At 44.0% G+C, this 14,534-nt stretch overlaps 1 pseudogene; it reads left to right on the top strand.

The window, feature by feature from the left end:
- LOC132828706 (zinc finger protein 271-like) overlaps positions 1-3,545 on the top strand; it is a 32,456-nt pseudogene extending 28,911 nt beyond the window's left edge.
- Positions 3,546-14,534: the final 10,989 nt, after the last annotated feature.

Below are 14,534 nucleotides of genomic sequence, written 5' to 3'. Positions count from 1 at the left end.
TGGGTGACCTCGAGACTAAGAGGAGACGAGTTTGCCGGCCTCGATTCATTCAGCTCAACTTGACATCGTGCCTTTGTGTTTTTGCGGGTGCTCTCAAACCTGACTTGTTGGGTGTTGAATCGATTTCACAGGGTTACAGCAGGAGAGAGTGTGGAGCTGGGAATCTCAATCCACCGAGACGTCAGCCAGTTTATTGCAACCCGAGAGTTGTTGGGTTTTGAACATGGAAGGAAAGGGCGCCGCTCACACTGGAGAGAAGCCGTACACATGTTCGGAGTGCGGTCGAGGCTTCAGCCAGTCATCCGACCTGTTAAGGCACAAGCGCTGCCACACTGGGGAGAAACCGTACACGTGTCCCGAGTGTGGGCGAGCCTTCAGCCAGTCATCCGGCCTGTCCAAACATCAGTGCAGTCACACCGGGCAGAAACGGTGGAAATGCGGGGACTGTGGGAAGGGATTCATTTCCCCGTCAAAGCTGGAGACCCATCGGCGCAGTCACACCGGCGAGAGGCCGTTCACCTGCTCCACGTGCGGGAAGGGCTTCACTCAGTCATTCCACCTCCTCCAGCACCAGCGGGTCCACACCGGGGAGAAGCCATTCATCTGCTTGGAGTGCGGCAAGGCCTTCACTCAGTCATCCAACCTGCTCAAACACCAGCGGGTCCACACCGGGGAGAAGCCATTCATCTGCTCAGAGTGCGGCAAGGGCTTCACTCAGTCATCCAACCTGCTCAAACACCAGCGGGTCCACACCGGGGAGTGGCTGGTTACCTGCTCGGAGTGCGGCAAGGGCTTCACTCAGGCAACCGACCTCCTCCAGCACCAGCGGGTCCACACCGGGGAGAAGCCGTTCACCTGCTCGGAGTGCGGCATGGGCTTCACTCAGTCATCCAACCTGCTCAAACACCAGCGGGTCCACACCGGGGAGAAGCCATTCACCTGCTCAGAGTGCGGCAAGGGCTTCACTCAGTCATCCCACCTGCTGTTACACCAGCGAGTGCACACCGGGCAGAGGCCTTTCACCTGCTCCGAATGTGGGAAGGATTTCACGGTGTCGTCCGACGTGCTGAGGCACCGGCGGGTTCACACCGATGAGAGACCTTTCAAATGCTCAGACTGCGGGAAGTGCTTCAAGAGCTCCAGCGACCTGATGTCTCATCAACGGGTTCACACCGACGAGAGACCGTTCATTTGCTGTCACTGTGGGGCTGGCTTCAGGCGATCCTCGCAACTTACTGTGCACCAGCGCGTCCACACCGGGCAGAGATCGTTCGCCTGCCCCGAGTGTGGGAAGGGATTCCCTCAGTTATCCCACTTGCTGAAACATCAGCGAATTCACACTGGAGAGTGACCGTTCACCTGCTGCAAATGTGGGAGAGGATTCACTCAGTTATCGCACCTGCTGAGACACCAGCGCGTTCACCAGTAACTGTTGTAGCTATGTTTTGAGAATTCGGACAGTGAGATGCTTTATAATTAGTAAGGAACAGATATGAATGCCAGACAACAAGGTGTCAGTTAGCTTGGCTGGGCGTAAAGTTAGTAGATTAAATTCGACTCCCTACAGTATGGAAACAGGCCCCTCGGCCCAACCAGCCCACACCGACCCTCCGAAGAGTAACCCACCCGGACCCATTTCCCTCTGACTAATACACCTAACACGACGGGCAATTTAGCATGGCCAATTCACCCTAACCTGCACATCTTTGGACTGTGGGAGGAAACCGGAGCACCCGGAGGAAGCCCACGCAGACACGGGGAGAATGTGCAAACTCCACACAGTGGGTCACCCGAGGCTGGAATCGAACCTGGGACCCTGGCATTGTGAGGCAGCAGTGCTAACCACTGTGCTGCTCCGTATCAGGACTGCATGAAATCCATCTACAAATACTGAGGGAAGTGAGAGTGCAGAAAATGCAGATTTTTCAGATCCCTTACACTTTAGCAGTGGGGCCAGAAAATTGGAGTATTGTAAATGTTTCATCCTTGGTCAATTATTTTAGCTTCGATGGTTGTGAAAATTGGAAACAAGAAATTGGATAAAATTAAAAATGATATGGACAAATGCTCGTAATTAAGAAAAAAATAGTATTACTTTCATAAGGTAAAAATATATTTGATTAAAATACTCGTTCTTTTGAAGAGGCAATCAACTTATGTTTTGTAAAGAAACAGAGAGGGTTGATGGTGGCAAAGCTGATGGTATTGTGTCCGTGACTTTCCAAAGACTTTTGATAGACTTCCACACAAAACAGCCATCAGAGAGTCAGAGCTGTCTGTATCTAGTACTGTCTCTGTCGTCTTTAATGATCCTTACAAACACCCACCCTAGCTCCACCTTCCCTTTCCTCTCCCAAGTCTTTGTAGTTGGGCGTTCCCTAAGGATCTATCTCCATGCTGCCATTAGGTGACATCAGCCAAGAGCCCAGTGTTAGTTTTCACATGTACCCTGACAATATCCGGCTTTATCTCCCCACCATTCCTCCACTGTGACTAAAATGATCAAACTGCTTATCTGACACTGCTACTGGATTCGTAGAATTGTCCTACAATTAAAATGTGGAAGACCAAAGCTATTAACCTTCAATGAGTAAAAACAATCAATCAATCCCTCTCCCTGAAGGTGAATGTCTCTGTTCACCATGTGCGTGTCGTCTTCGGTGAGTGTTGACAGCTTAACCCCACCCCCCCGCCTCGTTGCGAAAACCAGACGTTTTAATTTGCAGAACTTCATCAGTCTCCAATCCCCACCCCATCTCACCTGGGGCTGAATCTGTCATCCGTGTCCATGTCACTTTTAATATTCTTGAATCCGATACATTCCTGGCCAGTCTTTTGCATTTACCCCACTCCCACCTGGAAACTTAACATGAACCAAAACATTGCTGCTTTTGTGCTTGCTCACACCCAAGTGCCATTCTTCCATTGTAATATTTTCGCTGATCTTCTGTCTCTTAATAAAACAAGGTCATGATTTAAACGATGGGATTATAGAAGCAAGAGGAGCAGGATAAACTGAACAATACCATTTGAATTGTACCTGGGAGTGTATGGACCACCTGTATATGTAGCAGTAGTTGGCTGTTTGTTTATCTGAGCTCATTGAACACCGGATAGTTACCACTGGAGAGAAGCAGATCAGCTGCTCTGAATTCATTCGTTCTTTATCCCTGCCGAGATGCCAGATGGATAGGATAAATAGACTGGGGGGTCGGTGAATCCAGAACAAGAGGGCATAGGTTAAGGGTGAGAGGGGAAAGATATATAAAAGAGACGTCAGGGGCAGTACATGTATGCAATGAGCTGCCAGAGGAAGTGGTGGAGGCTGATACAATTGCAACATTTAAGAGGCATTTGGATGGGTATATGAATAGGAAGGGTTTGGAGGGATATGGGCCGGGTGTTGGCAGGTGGGTCTAGATTGAGTTGGGATATCTGGTCAGCATGGACGGGTTGGACCGAAGGGTGTGATTCCGTGCTGTACATCTCTATGACTCTATTAATTCTTTTGAGTTCTCAAGACTTTGACCTGGAGGGCAAGTAAAATACTTCAGACAATAAAATGAAAAAAATGTTTGTTCAAGAACATCGGTACAGAATTATAAGATACAATTTTGAATTTTTACATTTTGACCAAACTAACTATGTACTGTATTACAAGAGGTACACCTCCTGAGAATCCAACATTTTTAACTTACAAATATCGCTAAATGTACTTTTTTGTCAAAACTTTCCACCTTGCACTCATCACAACAATTCCAGAGGAAAGCCAATGTTAATATTGTTTAGCCTGAGTGGTCAGTACTGATTTGTGGGCAAGTGAAATCTGGTTGGTAGAAGGTGTTTGCCATGCAGGAAACCTCAAGACCGAAGGTTTCAACAAAAATTGTCTTTGTTCAATAATAATCATTGTGTGTAACCAAATGTGTGTTTACAAAAAGGCGATTCAGTGGGATCTGAGTATATAGGTCATTAAATGTGGCAGGACAGCTTCAGAAAGTACTTAAGAAGCTGAACATATCAGAGACGTTTTTCAATAGAGGTATGGAGGAGAGTCATAGAATCAGTGTCGGTGACAGTACAAAGTTACGAAGGGGCATTGATAGGTTCGGTGAATGTGCAAAACTGGCAGACGGGTTTCATTGTAGGCAGGTGGGAAGTCATCCATTTTGGACAAGGAAAAGGAAAGATCAAGATATTTTGTCGTTGGGATGAAGTTAAATGTCCAGAGAAGTCTGGAGGTTCAGGCGCTTGCATCTTTGAGATGACACAAAAGTGCAAATAATGATCAAGATGGCTAAAAGGGGCTGGAGTATAATTCTGCAGAGATTGTGCTGCAGCTATACCAAATCCTGGTTATAACCTCAGGGTACTGCCAGCAGAGCTTGACACCACTCCTTAGGCCTTTTGGGGAGCACAGTGTAAATTTACAACAACGATACCTGGACTTCAGATGTTAAAGTATGAGGGCAGATTATACAAATTGGGTCTCTTTTCTCTGTAATTTATAAGGTTAGGGGGTGAGTTGTTTGAAGCTTTCAAGATACTAGAGTAATAAGAAAAGACAGAGTAGAATTCTACTGGTTCTACAACTAAGAGGCACAATCTAAAGTTTGGGCCAGACCAGTCAGGAGAGATGTTAGGAAGCAGTTCTACACAAGGGGTGATAGTGATTAGGAATTCTCTTCCACAAACACTGGTTGAGACCAGATCAATTGATGATCTTAAACCGGAGATGATACATTTTTGAGAAGCAACAGCATGAATAGAAGAGGGAATATGGGCCAATTGCAGGCAAATGGGATTTGCTTAATTTGTGAAACTTGGTTGGCATTGGATGAGTCGAACCAAAGAGTCTGTTTCCATGCTGTATAACTCTGAGATGTTAAGGAATCTGGTCTGAATGTATTTATTCGGTCCCAGATCAGCCATGAACTAATTCAATGCCGAATCTAGCTTGAGGGCTGAAAGGCCTTTCCGGTTTCTGTGTTCCCAAGTGAATGCCCTTAACTCAGGTGTTCAAAATCAGGAATGGTCTGGACAGAATATATGGGAAAAATCTTTACCCATTGAAAAGGAGGGCACAAATGTGACATGATTACTAAAATAATCAAAGGTTATGGTGAACCCTTTTCAAGTTGACGTATTGAAAAGGGAATTAGATGTTTGTTTAAAAAAATAAGAATGTGAAATACTGTGGAAAGGAGATAAGATTGAGTCAGAGTTGTACAGCATGGAAACAAACATTTGGTCTGACTCATCCATGCTGACCAGATATCCCGGATTAATCTTGGCCCATTTGCTAAAATCTGGCCGATATCCCTCAAAGCCTCTCCTATTCACATACTCATCCAGGTCCCTTTTAAATGTTATGATTTGTATTAGCCTCCACCACTTCCTCTGGCAACTGGAATAAGTGATTTCTGTCTAGGTATTCTGAATCTCCGGAGAATAGTTCCTGACACTCGGCTAACTATTCTAATTCTGGGGTTCTGATTCAGAACAAACGGGTTCTGCCTCCGAACTCTGCCAACCGCGGACTGTCCTTTAACCCTTGTATCAAGGGAGACTGTCCACAGGGTTCAGTTCTAAGAGGCGAACTCCAAGCTGTCAGTACCAGCCCTTATCCCCACCGGCTATCACTTCTCCTGTGGCAAATCGAAATGCTGCGAGACACACACAAACGGAGCAACAGATGTGTATTCAATCTTCGAAGATTGGGCGAGTTCTAAAAAGGACTTCGGAAATCGCGCCGAAAGATTTTACAGCACCAATACTTATACATTATTTTTCCATTCAAAAACATTAGTGATAATTTCATTGGTTTAAACATCTCACGCTATGGATTTTCTTACATTAAAAATCATTAATAACAATTCCATTGGTTAAAACATTTCACGCTTTTCCTTGCCAATTCCTTAATTAAAATGTTATATTATTTTACAATTCTTGCTAGTTAGTACATTCCTTCATTATCTCTATGTTCCGCTAGCTACAGCATTTATTGATTTTTTGTATGTCATAAAAAGAGCTTTCATTGTATTTTGCCCTATGTGTAAGAATTCTTTGGTCTCTTGCCCAAGGTTACCGTGTTCCTGACATAACAGAGGTGACTTCTAGTTCATGCTTTTTTTATGGCCTAGTCGATTATTAGTCTCATAATTTTAGCTTTTATTCATTAAACCTCAGTTTTAGTACAGAAATTACCCCACTCATACCAAGAGTGTGTGTGTGTGTGTGAATGTAGTGTGAGTATGCGTGTGTGTAAGTGAGTGTGTTTCTAGTGTGTGTGTGTGTGTGTGTGTGTATGTATGTGTGAATGCATAAGTAATGTGTGTGTGTGTGAATGTATGAAACTGCAGAAATTACATTAACCATATCAATCCCCCCTGTCTTTTTATACAGTCTGTAATTTCTGCAGCATAATCATGGCCTGTCTATCCCAATCAGCCTCAGGATTGTCCGTATCAGTTTGGAGGTGAATGCCCACTACTGTACGCGGGTCGCTCTTCATCAAGGCAGTCTCAATAAAGCGGGTAATTAGACCACGCAGACATGGAATTATACAACAGCCCAAAGCAACTAAAATCCCGATTACCACCAGAAGTGTAATCACCACTGAGACCATCACCCCCTTCCATTTACCGAACCACCGCTCTAGCCAGCCAGTCCAATCAGTATTTACACCTGAATTCTCAGCTATTTCATCAGCCAGTGCCTGGAGACCTTCCAGGGCACGGGTCACCGAGCCATCAGGGGCCGTATTGTTGGGAATAAAAGTACAACACTGAGAGCCTATCATGGCACAAACGCCCCCCTTTTCAGCTAAGAGCATGTCCAAGGCCAGTCTATTTTCCCAAGCCATACGACTGGTGGCATCCATTTGTTCAGCCAAACCCTTTACTGCATCTCTAGTATGGTTAATAAACCGTGCTTGGTTATAATAAATGTAGTTTATCCAATCCACATTCTTATTAATAGTAACCCACCAGAATAGGGATGACTCAAAGCCTGCTGAAATCTGGTTACGAGCTTTGAACTCATCAGGCACCCCCCTGGGGACCCCTATTGAATCAAGATAAATTTTTTTATCAACAGAAGTGGGTAGCAGTGATCTCTTATCCCTTCCCTTTCTCCCAACTAACTGTTCTCTCTCAAATGCCAAGGTGAATGGTGTTGCCAATTGTACAATTGCACATATCCCCTTCCAATCAGGGGACAGGGTGGGTCTCAGTAGTTTGCCTCCACAGTACCACCACAGATCTGCTCGGGGAACGTTTAAAGATGAGTAATTTCTTCCTTCCACTGCTTCAGTAACGTTTTTAATCACCGAACACAATCTCAGCTCCCCCAAATCAATAGATCCACCCTGTCTATAAACACACGATGTGTGATTCCCAACAGCGGCAGAAAACACAGGGGGAGCTTGCCTCTTATGTCCTTTTAAGGAAGGGAACATCAAAGACAAAGAAGCACAATTCGGATTTTTCCATGCAGTCACATCTTGATATAGGGCTATCATGCATTCCATGCCCTGTTTGTTTCGCTCCCACCTGAGCGGAAAGGGAACTACCTGAGACACTGTCCTACCGGAGGCACATGCATAGCAACTGCTTTTGTTCAGACTTTTTACAGTATATTTAACCCATTCAATCCAGGCATTTGTTTCTCCATATCCTGTTTCTATTTCAAGAGTCTTTCTCAGGTCTTTAACCTCTATAATCTGCAGTGTCTTTGGATCAGTGTAAGGGGTTAAAGGTTGCAGTTTAGAATCAAGGAATCCCAAAGGCTGTCCCTGTCCGACGCCAATTCAAAAACAGCAGCCCACAAAACGCTTCCCATACGCTGTCATCTCTATCTTTAAATCTTTACTAAGGAGTTGGGACCCATTTTTATGGGGAAATGAGTCTTCAGAGGAAGCATTTTTAATGGTGAGATATATAGGATGACACTTCTTGTCAAAACAGTTTAGGGCTGGGCTAAAGGGGGCTCTATGGATAGTGATGCCAGGCGGTGGCTTTCGCGACCAAACCTTACGTCCGGAATAGTGTGAAGAGATATTTGGGAGGAAACATATTCCCTTTGAAATTCTACATCTGGGCATTGTACTTAGGCTGCAAGCATCAATTTTTATAACTTGTGGAAATTCCGAAACAGAAATCATTAACACAACATCTGAAAAAGATATATGAGCTAAACTCAGAAATAACAGGAATAGCAGCATAATTCTGACTAGTGCTAAGAACTTAAACATCAAAATAAAGCACTAAACAAGGTTAACATACAATTCTGAAGAAACACTCACGTCGCCATAGTATAGTCAGTTAATCAAAGTCTGTTCAGTCTGAGTTATAGTGGGTCACGTGTTGATTTGGCTGTCCAGACTCCTTTCTTAACTGGAGAGGTTACTGGCCATTTGCCAGCCTTTCTCCGCCGTTCAGTGGTGAGGAGTACTAGGAACGGGCCGTCCCACACAAGTTCGAGAGTTAGCTGTTGTCAATGTTTGATCAAAACCCCTTCACCGGGTTCAATAGTGTGCACAGCGAAATCCAGAGGTGGTGTCTGAGTCAGGAATCCCTGGTGGAGTAAACGAGAAACAGCGAAGCCCAGGGTCTCAACATATTTACAGATACACATATCTCGTGACTCAAGCTCTAGGTGATAAACACTCAAACATTCATGCACTAACGAACAGATGACTTTCAGCCAGAAACACCACAAAATGTAATAGCTTCCGATCTCTCTCTCTCTCTCTCTCTCTCTCTCATACGGCGTTGGTCTCTCTGTCTATGTCTGCCTGTCACTGTCTCCTGTGTCTGCGCATCGGAGCTCATAGCGACCTCCCCTCGACCACCAGGTCTTCAAGTGCTAATTCTTTTCCCCAACTATCTCCACTCGCAGTCTCCAGTACTGCTGCCTGGGCAGTCCCCATGTGGCAGATCTCCCCCCTTTTTCCCAGAGGTCACTGCTCTACATATGGAACTGTTCAGGGTCGGTTGTCAGTAACATTTTAATTCTTTCACGCACATCGCAGTTGTCAAATGTAATGTTTTCCCTGTGTCTGGGCGCATCCGCCCCCGGAGCTCCCACTCCCTACCTACCGCTGTCCCCCCTCCCCCCCCCCCCCCGTACAGTTGTTCAATGCAGCCCTACGCACCGTATAGCCCCCATGAACAATCTCAGAGCAATACAGTCTACTTACTGTCTCAACGTCCTGAAACTTACTCTCAAGTTACCCATATTAATTCGCATCTACCCTCAGAGTTTCTGTTCCCCCCTGCCTTATCAGCAGCCTATTTCTTTGTACATCTGTTCCGGAGCCACTGCTCCCCTGCCTCACCGGCAGCCTATCTCTCTGTGTAACTGGGTACATTTGCCCCTGGAGCCCCTGCTCCCCTGCCTCATTTTCCTGAAGGTGGATACCACCCCTCATGTGAATTTGGAATTGTTCTAACTTATTACTACCTTGCACTCAATCTCATGAATGGTCCTCCTTTCCATAAGAAGTCAGCCGGATTTGAACATGCGCCCACCTCTATCTTAAGGTCCTCTCTATCTAAGAGCACTGCCTCATATTTCAGGATTCAGGAGTCTGTGAGCCATCGTCCTGCTTTTTGATTCAGAATAGTGCGGACTTGGTGAGGAGTAACCACAGTCAGTGGTGCTCCAAACGTCAGTTTCTGGCTTTCTTCCACTAGCTTAGCAGTGGCTGCTACTGCTTGTACACATTCGGGCCAACCCTGTGAAACGGGGTCTAGGATTCTGGAGAGGAAAGCTACAGGTTTTCTATGTCCACCCCATTCCTGAGTCAAGACCCCAAAAGCCATCCCATGCTTGGCGTTGACAAAGAGTCGAAAATCTTTATTAAAATCTGGCAAGTTCAAAACCGGTGCTGTAACTAATTTTTCTTTTAAAGTTTCAATCGGCATTTTTCCTTCTGGGTCCCATTTAACCCTGTCCGGAGCCTCCTCTGTTAGCAGCAGGTATAGCCTTTTTGTAAGAGTAGCATAATTATCTATCCAGAGTCTGCAATAATCCAGCAAACCCAGGAACTTTCGGAGTTCCCTCTTAGTTCGGGGTAGTCCTAATTCTACAATTCCCTTTATTCTTTCGGGGCTTATTCTCTTCTGCCCTTGACTGATCAAATGCCCTAAATATCTTACTTCCCGTTCCACATACTGTAGTTTGTTCTGACTAACTCGCAATCCCTTCACTGCAAGGTAGTTTAATAAATCATTGGTTCCCTGCTGTGTGTCAGTTTGGGTAGGACCGGACAACAGGAGGTCGTCCACATACTGAATTAACTTTAAAGTTGGCCTTAAAGTCAAGCCCTCAAGAACTTGTTCTAGGATCTGTCCAAACAAGTTTGGTGACTCGGTAAAACCTTCAGCTAAGACAGTCCACCTATACTGCTGTTTTCTCCCAGTATCAGGGTCCTCCTTAAGTTCTAATAAAATCATATCATGAAAGAAAATAACGTTGAGCATTCATAAAATTACAATCAAAAATAGCACACTGAATCAAATGACAAACAAGTTTCACACATAAAACCATTAACAAACAGATGAATTCAAGCCAGAGCACAAAGTGTTAAACTGCTTGTTAGCTGAGAAGCCTTCTAAAAAAATCCATACACAAACACAAATTCTCACATCCACAGAGACTATTTTTTACAATCAAATTTACACAGACAAAGACACACATAGATCTTCACCAACACAAAAAAAATCCTATCGGGGCCAGCCCACACAGACATAAATATTCAGATTTAGATAACCACCTTATTTATCCGACTCCTTTCCCATCCAGTATTCCCATATAAGTCTCCTTTCTCCCCCAGTAAATAGTATATTCAAAAATAGACATTGACTCAGCCCACATATACAGACTGGGCCTCAAAAATAAATTTATTTGTTCTGACAATCCTATCGGATTCTCAACCAGGATCGTCATTTCCTTTTAAATGTTCCGACCTCCCCACTGGTGAGGGGGTCACACACAAACCCAATCTCCTTGTCCCCTATCGGCAATTTAGTCGTTACGTTCTTCCTTTTTTTTAAAGAAATATTGCAATGTTCCTAGCTTCTCATATCCTCAAACACCAATTTATTAATTCATGCTTAACTAACTTTAAAGCCTGTTCCTAACTTGTAAACATATTTATATATTTACGTCCATTTATTCAGTATTTATTATTTAAAATGTAAAATGCATACAGTTCCCAATTTTGAAATCCACTGTAATCACCCAGATTTAGTACCCTAATTTAGATCCAAAATTAGTTTTCTTATGTACTCCTGACCAATTATTTCTCAATTACAATACTTTAGGTCGTAAAATAATCAGAGCTGTCTTACAATAATTTGTCAATTCAAATTTTAAAAATTCTAACGGCCGTATCCAAGGTCTCAGATAATAACCATGGAAGTTATCGTCTTTTTTTTCCCCGACAGTCTACTATTGAACGGAAACTTCAACTGTCCTTCACATATTGAAAAAAATCATGTTAAGTTTACATAAAAATCTCATTTAAAACAATCCTGGAACTCAAGCTCCAGTGAATAAAACTTCCTCATTCAATCACCAACAAACAAATGTGCATTCAAACCGAATCACAGAGGGTTAAATGTTTTGCGAGCTGTTCTCGCATTCTCTCTCTCTCTCTGTCGGTCTTACTGCAAGCTGCTGGTAAAACTAAACTTCAGTTGTCCCCCTTCATCATTCCTGATGACTTACAGATCTCCCTCAGGGGGGACAGTCTCACTACTTCTTTATCATCTTTTTCCCTCATCTCTTTCTCCTTTAGTCGTGCAGATTTCCTAACCCCCTTCAGCTCCTGCTGCTGTGGCTCCCAAGTCCCCTTCGCCTGATCCCTCGGATCTCTCTCCCTGATTCACCAGCGGCTGCTGCCGCTGTTCATTCTGAAGAGTATATGGCGGGGGTGCCACAGGCGGGGATAAGTTTTCTAACACTTCCCACTTACTCTCTTTTTCTTCAAGTGGGATTAAAGGATATAAGGGTACTTGGGTTGGAGCGGTTGCTGTCGGGTTCCCTACCCAACATACAGCATACTCGCTCTCCTTTAAACCTGGATTCTGTTTATTCTTTACATAATCATTTAAAATTTGACAAACCCAATCCTCGTCCGATCCAAATTTTTGGCCAGAACACTGATGGCAAATGGATGGGTTCTTTTACCCAAACAAAACAACAGTATTTTATCATTTCCCATTTCTTTAAGCCCCGACTTTCGTAGGGACTCCAATTCCCCAATTTTCGTCCCAGCGGACTATCAGGGGGAATTTTCGGGGTTTCGTCTTCCCGTTCCTTTTTAGACCTGGAACCTCGGCCACCCATGGTTGGTCTTCAGGCTAACCTATATTCTACACTCTGGTTACTCAATTAACCCTTGTATCCCGGTTACCTGTCACAACCACCGAGTCGACAAGGCAGTGTACACTTCTCTCAACAATTCCGCGAAAACCCCAAAAACAGAGAAGGTTCTTACCTTGATCCGTGCACGGAGTTGTCCGACTCAAAGTAAAAACTTCAACTTTTTACTTTATCAAAACTTCAACCTTTTACTTTATTGTGAGCGCCACCTATTCACATCGTTTGCTCAAACATCTGTGTGTGTCACAGTGTCCCAGAATCATTCAGAGCCTCCCGTGGGAGTTCTTTTTAAGATCCTGGACACGAGCCCCCAAATTTGTTATAAGTGATTTCTGTCTAGGTATTCTGAATCTCCGGAGAATAGTTCCTGACACTTGGCTAACTATTCTAATTCTAGGGTTCTGATTCAGAACAACCGGGTTCTGCCTCCGAACTCTGCCAACCGCGGACTGTCCTTTAACCCTTGTATCAAGGGAGACTGTCCACAGGGTTCAGTTCCAAGAGGCGAACTCCAAGCTGTCAGTACCAGCCCTTATCCCCACCGGCTATCACTTCTCCCGTGGCAAATCGAAATGCTGCGAGACACACACAAACGGAGCAACAGATGTTTATTCAATCTTCGAAGATTGGGCGAGTTCCAAAAAGGACTTCGGAAATCGCGCCGAAAGATTTTACAGCACCAATACTTATACATTATTTTTCCATTCAAAAACATTAGTGATAATTTCATTGGTTTAAACATCTCACGCTATGGATTTTCTTACATTAAAAATCATTAATGACAATTCCATTGGTTAAAACATTTCACGCTTTTCCTTGCCAATTCCTTCATTAAAATGTTATATTATTTTACAATTCTTGCTAGTTAGTACATTCCTTCATTATCTCTATGTTCCACTAGCTACAGCATTTATTGATTTTTTGTATGTCATAAAAAGAGCTTTCATTGTATTTTGCCCTCTGTGTAAGAATTCTTTGGTCTCTTGCCCAAGGTTACCATGTTCCTGACATAACAGAGGTGACTTCTAGTTCATGCTTTTTTTATGGCCTAGTCGATTATTAGTCTCATAATTTTAGCTTTTATTCATTAAACCTCAGTTTTAGTACAGAAATTACCCCACTCATACCAAGAGAGTATGCGTGTGTGAGTGAGTGTGTGTGTAGGTGTGTGTATGTGTGTGGGTTTATGTGTGAGGTGTGTATAGGTGTGTGTATGTGTGTGGGTTTATGTGTGAGGTGTGTGTGTGTGTAGGTATGTGTATGAGTGAGTGTGTGTGTGTATTGGGTGTGTGTGTAGAATGTGTGAATGCATAAATGTGTGTGTGTGAATGTAGTGTGAGTATGCGTGTGTGTAAGTGAGTGTGTTTCTAGTGTGTGTGTGTGTATTGGGTGTGTGTGTATGTATGTGTGAATGCATAAGTAATATGTGTGTGTGTGTGTGTGAATGTATGAAACTGCAGAAATTACATTAACCATATCACAACTCATTCCATACACGCAGTACTGTCGGCATGAAAAGGTTGCCGCTTGGATCCTTTTTAAATCTTTCCCCTCTCATCTTAAACCTATTCCTTCTAGTTTTGGACTAACCTACCCTGGGGGAAAAAGACCTTGGCTGTGCAGCCTATCCATGCCCTTCATGATTTTATTAACCTCTAAGTTCACTCATCGGCCTCCGACGCTCCAGCCTGTTCAGCCTCTCCCTGTAGCTCAAACCTTCCAACCCCGGCAACAGTTTGTAAATCTTTTATGCACCCTTTCAAATTTAACAACATCTATCCTGGAGTAGTACACCAAATGGGGCCTAACCAATGGCCTGCAGAGCCACAGGATGACCACCTAACTCCTCTGCTCAATGCACTGACCAAAGGCAGTAAGTAAGATGCTCTTTTGAGAGTCAGCACAATACAATGGGCACTTTCTGAAATGCAATTATTATGTGATACTTAAAATAGGAGGTGCATGCCACATTATCGCACCAGCCTGTGGCCCATGTGGATATCATATTGTATTTGGTGAAATGAATATTTAATCTCCGTCTCCATGTTCCAGTTTACAAACAAAACCAAACCTGGATTCTCTTCTTTCTCCTTGACCTGACAGGTAGCCTACCCAGACACCCCCGCGGTGCGGGGTGTCCC

Source organism: Hemiscyllium ocellatum, chromosome 27 (genome assembly GCF_020745735.1).
Source record: "Hemiscyllium ocellatum isolate sHemOce1 chromosome 27, sHemOce1.pat.X.cur, whole genome shotgun sequence".
Classification (NCBI taxonomy): domain Eukaryota; kingdom Metazoa; phylum Chordata; class Chondrichthyes; order Orectolobiformes; family Hemiscylliidae; genus Hemiscyllium; species Hemiscyllium ocellatum.
Note: the sequence above shows the minus strand (reverse complement) of the source record. Positions and strands in the feature narration are given on the sequence as shown.